The following is a 9,644-nucleotide window of genomic DNA, read 5'->3' on the forward strand; positions in this document are numbered from 1 at the left end:
AATAACATACATAATCTCGTTCATTTTTCCTCCAGTAAGGAGCAAAGCCAGTTCAACTCATGAAATGGATGCTTTTGTAGGGGTTGTATGCCTTTCTATTCCTAAAGCTATAGTTGGCATGACCGGCTTGGCAGGATCATTTCCACTATATAGGCCGCTCATTCGTAAATAGGAAATAAAGTGCCTTTTCGATTCTTCCTTCCTGCTTGTGTACTTGCCCTAGGAAAATTGACTCATTCTAGCTCTCCTCTACTTCAACCACTAAGCGCTTTGCTCATTTAATTAAGAATAGAAAATCTCGCCTTTTTGGCATGAACATATAACATGTGTGTCGTGAGGTCAATCACTACCAACTCTTCTTTCGAGTGTCGAATATGATGAAGAGCTCTTATCGGCTTGAGGCTTCTTTTCAAGCTGAGTAGAAATTTCATAGGAGAAGAAAGTCGCGTAGAAAGGATTTTGATTCGAGGCTTGCTAAGTGAAGTCAACAAACAAAGAAAAAAAGCTTTATCCGAGAAAGCTTTTGTTCACGTCAGGGTCCATAGGTGATGTAGTCACTTTGACTTTTATCGAGATTGGGTTGGTATTAAGTATACTCATGATCTTTATTTTTTTTAATATGCCGCTCCTCCAGCAAGGAGTGCCACGTACGAGCATAGCAAAAACAAAGCAGGGGGAATTATTCGTTGGGAGAAATCCTTTGATTGCGTATCGAATATAGATCCATGTCTTTCTTGTTCCACTAGCTAGGATAAAATTATCAGATGTCTCGTTCGTTATCATTATTACAACCTTCTTTTTTGATGTCAAAGACCAAAAGTTATGCGCTAATTCTCATTGGATCTCAGTTGTTCTTAACAGCGATGGCTATTCATTTAAGTCTTCGGGTAGCACCATTAGATCTTCAACAAGGTGGAAATTCTTGTATTCTTTATGTACATGTTCATGCGGCTCGGATGAGTATTCTTGTTTATATCGCTACTGCTATAAACACTTTCGTATTCCTATTAACAAAACATCCCCTTTTTCTTCGCTCTTCTGGAATAGGTACAGAAATGGGTGCTTTTTTATGTTGTTTACCTTAGTTACTGGGGGGTTTCGGGGAAGACCTATGTGGGGCACCTTTTGAGTGTGGGATGCTCGTTTTACCTATGTATTCATCTCGTTTCTGATTTACCTGGGTGCACTGTGTTTTCAAAAGCTTCCTATCGAACCAGTTCCTATTTCAATCTGTGTTGGATCGATTGATATACTAATAATAAAGTCTTCAGTCAACTGGTGGAATACTTTGCATCAACCTGGGAGCATTAGCTGATCTGGTACATCAATACATGTTCTTATGCCCATTCCAATCTTGTCTAACTTTGCTAACTTCCCCCTCTCAACCTGTATCTTGTTTGTTTTGGAAACACGTCTTCCTATTCTATCTTTTCCCGAATCTCCTTAAAGGTATGAAACAGAAGCTCGAGAAGAAATAGAAAAACCTAGTTTACTTCCTAACTCAAACTGAACGCGATGTAATCAAACTTATGGTTGACGCCGTAGAGAATATAAAGCCCATATGCAAAGTGGAAAAAGTAGGAGTAGCAGGTACTATTTATGATGCCCCTGGGATTGTAGCCAGGGATTGTCAACGAACCTTAGCTATTCGTTGGATCCTTGAAGCAGCTTTCAAACGACGTATAAGCTACATGATAAGCTTAGAGAAATGTTCTTTTGCTGAGATACTTGATGCTTACCAAAAGAGGGGAATTGCACGTAAGAAAAGGGATAATCTTCATGGACTGACTTCCACCAATCGAAGTTTCGCACATTTCATATGGTGGTAAAGTGAGACCATATAAAGAGATCTCTGATCCTCATTCAGTCAGATTCTTCAGTAAGATATGGTTTTACCCTTTTCCTTTTTGTTTGAATCTTCATTCATTGAGTATGAGGAATCCAAAATTAGTAAGACCATAATACAACAATAAAACAATATAATTTTGTTACCTACACCTAATTCAAGACCGGCTAATGCAAGAACTATAAATAATAATATATACAGAAAAAGGCCATGACCGAAGGAGACTACAACCTAGTTATGATTTTAAGCCTGACTTTATTTTTTACCTTCTTACCTATTATGGTAAGGGTAACCCCTGTTGTCGACGGAATTCGTCATCGGTGAAATGCGAGTAGAATTCACGATAGATTTCTGAATTGCGGCCGCTTAGGTTTACTTGTTCTATAAAGAACGTCAGACTTCCATCCATGAGATGACGCGGATAGGCATGTTCAAGGGAGCTATGCGAAGAAACCTTCTCCTGAATTAAGTCGTAGGATTCCTACCAACTATTTGAATAGGGAGATAGCTCTATAATTCGAGCAAGATTCTGCTCATCAAGCATCAGATTGAAGAGTTTATCCTGCAGACCGGCCTTTTTATCTAATACGCATAGTTTGAGATACTCTCGATCAAAGATTTCCCAGTAGTGATCTATGTTTAGGACTTAATCGAAGTGCTCTCGAATCAGCCTCGCCTAATCTCCTGGGTTATTATGAGGGGGGATATTGTAGTAATGCTAGTTCTCGAGAACCCTAATTCGCTCATATATTTCCGCTTCATTTTCTAATGCGATAACATATCGAAAAGTAGCCAGAGACTCGTAACTTGACGATGATTCCAATGCCGACAGATTGGAACTGTCAGCGTCGTTGTCGAACCAGTAAATACACTCAAACTCCAGAGGCTGAGACCCCCCACAAGTCAGTCCATATTGACTATATGAAATAAAGAGAGTATGAAATGAATATAAAGCCAATAAAGAATAATTAACACAATAAAACTTAAATTTTAGTAAAATGGGGGAATGTCGCAGCTCTATAAAGACTAAGGTGTTATGTTTATATTACATTACCGAGCTTGCTGGTAATTAAATCCAAAAACTGAAAAACCTCGTTGCATAACCAACTATTTTGTCCATATAACATAACACCAACATATGAATCCTTGAGAAATCCTAGGATGTGAATAGCCTCGTCCCCAATCATTGTTCGAACAAGGCCTGGCATGCTCCATCCTGGGGGTAATTTCTTACCGGCTCTCACCACCCACTCTGCATATTCATCACAAATTCGATCAAATACCCGTTCTAACTCAGGTGGAGCGCTTTACGCGTTCGACCTAGTTGAAGAAAGAGTTTAAGAGGTACTTGACAAGAAAGATGGCCTCTCAAAAAAAGAGAGACTCGTTCTTGCTCTCAAAATTTAGAAAGACTTGTCTGCAATTTCTGGTTGTTCCAACCAATAAAGACATGAGAGTCTATAGGCATTGCTTGGGTTGACTTAAGTAAAGACTGGTTACCTAGTGATTTACAACCACCCTCACTACACACTATCTATATTTGTCTACTATTCGTTTAGGTGCAAAAATAAAAAGAGCTTATTATCAAACTTCCCTTTCTTCCTCAAAGCACTTTGACTCTTTAAGAATGGGAGTGACAGTGGTCGAAGCTTGTGAATTGAATACCAGATGGGGTATAAGGTTCTTTTCCTATTGAATCAGATCTGGCATTAGTAGAAAAATAAAATAGGATACCATATATTCCGACTACATGAAATAGAGCACCAAATAAGCCCCCAAGACTATCACTAGAGGTGTAAAAATGAGGAAATATCGCATCTATGCTTTGCGGATGATCTCATGGTGTTCAACAATGGTGACTTATAATCTATTTCCATTATCAACAATGTCCTCCATATATTTCAACATCTTTCTGGTCTCACCCCAAATAAATTTGGCTAAGAGTGAGGTTTTCATTTTATTTTTGTAAAGGAAACCACAAAGAATCAGATCACGAACATGTTGGGTTACAAGGAAGGAAAACTTCCCGTAAGGTAATTAGGGGTACCCCAACTTACGACAAAGCTCAAAGCTAGTGATTACAAAGTAATTGTGGACAGAAAACCATCCAAAATTTAATATTGGACTGGTAGAAGCCTCTCTTACGCTGGCCGATTACAGCTGGTAAACTTCATCCTTTTCTCCATGCAAGTTTCCTCATTATCCCTGGAAAAGTAGTTAAACAACAAGTAGAACAGCTAATGTGCTCCTTTCTCTGGGGTGGGACGGTACCTCTATCTATCAACGCAATATAGGAGTTCCATTCCAAAACGTACAACACGGCCTTCCACGCCACCCAAACACCTATCGTCAGTCAACCTTCCCATCAGCCATTGCACCACCAGCAGTCAGTTCTGCTCCTTTGAATTTCGGAGTTACGGTTCAATAAGTTTTTAAATTTAAAAAAAAAGAGTGTTCCTCGGGCGGCATAAAGCTAGAGATGTAGAATCACATCTTACGACATATGTACTGAGGAGATCATCACTCGGGAGACATGGTAACAAGCTCGGTAACCAATTTTCTCCAATGTGGTCAACCTACCCAGAGAAAATGTTGGCATACCAATCAGGGTTCCATCCTTCCAATGAAGAAGGACTTACTATAGCAGATTGGAATGGCTTTACTCTCTCTATATATACGATACGATATTTTAGTTGCTTCTTTCTTTTTTTTATTGAATTGCAAAGCCGAAAGCAAACAACCCAACAAGCAAGAACGATTACTGATTCCCTTACTTATCCTAATCCCCAGGTTGTTATATCTAAAGCATCCGAAATAGATCTGCCTCCTTAATAGGGAAAGACATTTCCTTATTGATACTCGTTTTTATCCCGTATAACCAGGTCTTGTGTTCAACGAACAATCATGTGTTTTTATCCATCGGTTCCTGCTGCCTTGAAGGAATTCCCCTTCTTTTTCTTTGGCCAGAAATGGGGGAGACGGGAACTATGCCAATCCCTAATCACCAACTGAAAGAGAAACAAAACTTGAGAAAATCAGTCAATCGATCAGCAAGACATGAAGCTAGGAGCTATTTTTCTCTTAGATTAGAGACTAAGGGGATTACTAGAAAGAGGTCAGCTACTTACCCTCTCAAAATGAGAGCTTCGTGGGATAGAAGATAAAGATGGTAGGCTAAGACAGAAGGAGTTCAAGTTAGATCTGCTAAGATCGAGTTGAGATTCCTAATTCAAGTCAGGGACTGAGTGGGTTGTTGGCTATGCTATTGAATGCATTGTCGGAAGGATGAGAGGATAGAATACCCGAGACTAGCTACCGGAAAGAGCTCATTAGAGGCATTCCACTTTCTTCCAATGAGATGTCTTACACTTCATGATGGCATTTAGACGGCTCTGCTATGTAGCCAGATTATAGTAAAGAGTGAGGGATAGAAGGGATTCAAAAGGAAAGACTAAAGTAAAGTTTTACAATACAAAGAACTTATTAATCCGGTTGCCATTTTACTAGATACCAGAAAGAGAAGAGAGTTAACATTGAGGGGGCACATCTCGACCGATAGGGCGAGGAAAGGAAAGAGAGCAGAAGAATCCACATTATAGGACGTACGACATCCTAAGGGACTAGCTCTTCCAACCTTTCTTTTAAGTAGCTCTTTCGCTTCTTCCTTATACAAGAATTAACCTATCCTTGCCCAGCTCATCTCACGGAAGGAAACTATTGAGCCTCGCACTTCAAGATACTCTAACTGTAAAAGAGGCATTTCATATCTATCTTTCGTGCTAACAGAAGCCAACTACGGTATATCATTATACAATTGACATTTCCTTAACATCTAGTTTACGTAAAAAAGTATCAACGAAAAGGTGCATTGATGCCACGGTCCTATTGAAGTTCTCTACAGGCTAGCGTACTACAGGGAAAGAAGGAAATCTTCATATTTGAATCTCTCCAGAAATAAAAATAGACTGAGCTTTCGAGTTGGAGAAACTACTTCGCGTGCGTTAGAATGACTTTGTCTCAGTGGAAGATGGCAGAGAGTTTACACGAATGAAAGAGAAGATAGGCCCAAGAAAAGAGCAGGCTTCACGAATGCTTAGCTAAGAACCTAAATTATTGACTTTCTCGCATTGAAGGTATCTGTTGAGGGAATCTATCCCAAAGGTAGGCCCAAGGCGCTGCTTAATGAGCCCCCTTGAAAGAACAAGAGTTGCATTCATTCCACCCGCGGAAGTCTCTTAACCACCTTTAAATGTCCCCTTTTGGCTAGTATTATCAAAAATATAGAAAGAAAAGTGGGGGCTTAATAGAGATTTCATCTAAGGCGAGGGAGTGAGATGAATCTCTTTCGTTTCGTCTCGTTAAGTGACCTTGAGCCTGAATTCTGGCACAAGAGATAGTCAGACTATTTCTTCTAAGGTGTGGGCTTGCAAGAATTAAGTAGTAATAAGTCCTCGAATCGAGAAATGAGCTAGCCTTAAAGGAAATATTTTGATAACCTGAAGTCTCTTTCATGAGCTCAGCTTTAGTGCCACGTTCAAGCACAAAGCAGGGAAATGCGGGTATGAACTCATACTAGTTAGCCTAGATTGGCACCTCTTCTCGGAAAGATTCCACTCTATCTAAATCAAAAAATGAATCTTTCACTGGATAAGGAAGAGTAAGGTTAGCAAGTCCTCAAGCAGCTTCTAGCACCTAATAAAATACTTTTTAGTAACCTAACTTCCAAGCATGCATGAGATTCTATCTTATATAGAAAATGCACTTAAGTTGTAATAATAAGATAATTAGTATCATTCTATTTCTAAATAAGAAAGCATGTTGAATGATCTAGCTTCCCAAACAAACTCACGAGCGAGTGGAACAGAATAAATAAGAAATAGAGCATAGAAGTGGAATATCTTCTATTTATGTAATGGTGATTGAGCTGGAGATAAAGTATCCTCCTCTCCTTTACTTATAGTCGAGCTCTATTAACATAAACCCTATAGCTTATGTAGGTGTTTAATTGGCTGCATTATATGGTAAAACACTAGTTGGTTACTAATGTCTTGACTGATGTCATGACTTGGTATGTATGTGTGACTACATTGTAGGTTAGAATATCTAACTGTACTCTGATGTCTTGACTGATGTCATGACACACTTGAGTAGTCATTGCAGGATTAGCTAACACAGGATTTAGTGAATGTCAAACTGGATGCTGTGACATTCATACCTGTCAGCAGATACTAAGGAATAGAACAGCTGGTGTTCTGTTAGAACTTAGTATTTATTTCCAGTCTGGTTATCAAGGAAAGACCAGATCTGGCATAAGGCCTACTGAATGTCAAACTGGATGTTATGACATTCATCATTGACAGCAGCTACTGAACATTAGACAGAGTGGTGTTCTGCTATACTTCAGCATGTTACTTAGTCTGTTCTTCAAGAGAATAACAGAACTAACTTAAGGCCAAATGTGTAAATGTTGAATTGGACACTTTGACATTTATTAATGTAAGTTGTTACTGTAGTATGGTCATTTTGATCATGTACAGGTCAGCAAAATTGTACAGTCTATTTTCTGGAAAAACAGACTCAGCATATGGACCTTGATGTCAAGCTGAATGTCGTGACATTCATTCCTGACAGCATATGCTATATTGTAGGTTGTTCAGTTTTCTGTTTCAGCTTTTTCTCAGGCTATTCTTCAGAGATTCAACAGCTTAGAGAAAATCCAGGAAATCAACAACCAAGCTACATTTAATGAACCTAACAAATAGCCTATTTGTTAGTAACCTAAATGTTGAATTTATGGGAACTCGCGTGACCTTAAATTCAGGAAAATACAAGTGCAAAAGCCCAGGTACTGCAATATAAAAGGAAGGCGTTCCTTCATTCAGTTTCAGGGATTTTGAGGCGTGAAGATTTTGTGTGTCCATCATACTTCACTGCTGTATTTTTGTGAGTCTAGGATTAGACGTATCTTGTAAGCCAAGCCATTATCAAGTAGATGATTGTTGTGGCATAGGGTGTTCATTGAGTTGTAAGTGTTGTGTCGCTCAAAGCTTTTAAGCGTGAGTGCTGTGTATCTTGATTAAAGCTGTGAAGCACAATCAAGAGTTGTTTGAAGTGTGACTTCAAGTTGTCTTTAATATTGATTAAAGGTAGTAATCACTGAGGTGATTGAGGGGGAGTGAGTAGGAACTCTGATCTTAGTGTAAGATTGAAATTGCATTGGGTAGGGATTAAGTGATAAGTTGTAAACGGGTGAGTTTAGCTTTGAATTGATACTACTAATAGTGGATTTCCTCCCTGGCTTGGTAGCCCCCAGATGTAGGTCATGTTGGACTGAACTGGGTTAACAATTACTTGTGTTATTTACTGCACTTACGTTTAAGTTCTGCATAATTCCTGTCTGTGCAGAATTGGATGTCATAACAACCCGTGTGACATCTAAAGTCTGATAACTAGAATTTCAGCTTAGCTCGAGTAACTATGTGCCTTTAGCTCTAGTTCAGTTACACTTATTAACACGAAGGCTAGTGCTAGTTGAGATCAGAGACGGACTCTAACTGCCCCGCTGGCCGGAGGGAAAAATAACTCCATAGATTGAGTCAATTTACACAAATAGAAGGAATACTGGCCTATTGGTCTTGACCAGTCTCGACAGGTTCCATAACATTCGTAATTAATTTCAGTTGTAGAAGTATGGTAGAAGTTTGTGCAACTGCAGGCTCGGCTTAGTAGGTAGCAGTCCCTTAGGTTAGACTTTGAGTTTTATTTATTTCCATCTTAGAGGTACGTATTCTCGACTATAAAGGAGAGGATGAAAGACTTATCAACTTAGAAATTACATAAGCTTTTTAATTACAAGTAATTCTTACGGATTTGGAATACCTTATAGTTGTAAGCAAAAGCAGAGCGAAGGTTCGGAGATCTCGAGCGAAGCCAGGAAACAGGAAGTCTGATTATTAGCCTTACCATTACAGTGAGCAAAGAAAGTTACCTAGATTAATAAGGCGATACTTAGGGACCTAGATAGGTGAGGATGGAGTCAGTGTGCAGATTCCTGAAGAAGAGTGGGACAAGGAGCAAGAGGCATTAGCTCTTGGAAATTCCAAGGCCTTGAATGCATTGTTCAATGGAATCAGTAAGAACATCTTCAGGCTGGTGCACCACTGTGAACTAGCTAAGGAAGTTTGGGATACCCTCAAGGTAACTCATGAAGGTACTTCCAAGGTGAAGATGTCCAAACTTCAGATGCTGACCACCAAGTTTGAAAATCTGAGGATGAAAGAGGATGAGACTATTCATGACTTTCACATGAATATTCTTGAAATTGCAAACACCTCTGGTGGACTAGGTGAGAAAATGGCTGAAGAGAAACTTGTAAGAAAGATTCTCAGGTCCTTGCCTAAGAGATTTGCTATGAAGGTCACAGCCATAGAGGAGGCGCAGGACATCTGCAACATGAAGGTGGATGAGCTCATTGGTTCTCTCCAAACCTTTGAAATGGGCTTGGGTGAGTATGCTGAGAAGAAGAACAAAAGTATAGCTTTTGTATCTAATGCTGAAGAGGAATCAGAAGCAGGATATACTAGAGGTGATGAAAGTATATCAGAAGCCTTAGCCATGCTTGGGAGACAGTTCAACAAGTTCATGAAGAAGATTGATCAAAGAGGTAGACCTAATGTCAAGAACATCCCGTCTGACATTAAGAAAAGATCAACTTCTGATGAGAAGTTCAATCACGGCAAGGGAATCAAGTGTCATGGTTGTGAAGGGTATGGACACGTCAGAGCTGAATGCCCTACTT

General features: G+C 39.4%; 1 pseudogene; it reads left to right on the top strand.

The window, feature by feature from the left end:
• The first annotated feature begins 725 nt into the window (after positions 1-725).
• On the top strand, positions 726-1,553 carry LOC127082100 (putative cytochrome c biosynthesis ccmC-like mitochondrial protein; annotated as a pseudogene).
• Positions 1,554-9,644: the final 8,091 nt, after the last annotated feature.

The sequence above is a fragment of the Lathyrus oleraceus genome, chromosome 5 (assembly GCF_024323335.1).
Source record: "Lathyrus oleraceus cultivar Zhongwan6 chromosome 5, CAAS_Psat_ZW6_1.0, whole genome shotgun sequence".
NCBI classification, from domain to species: domain Eukaryota; kingdom Viridiplantae; phylum Streptophyta; class Magnoliopsida; order Fabales; family Fabaceae; genus Lathyrus; species Lathyrus oleraceus.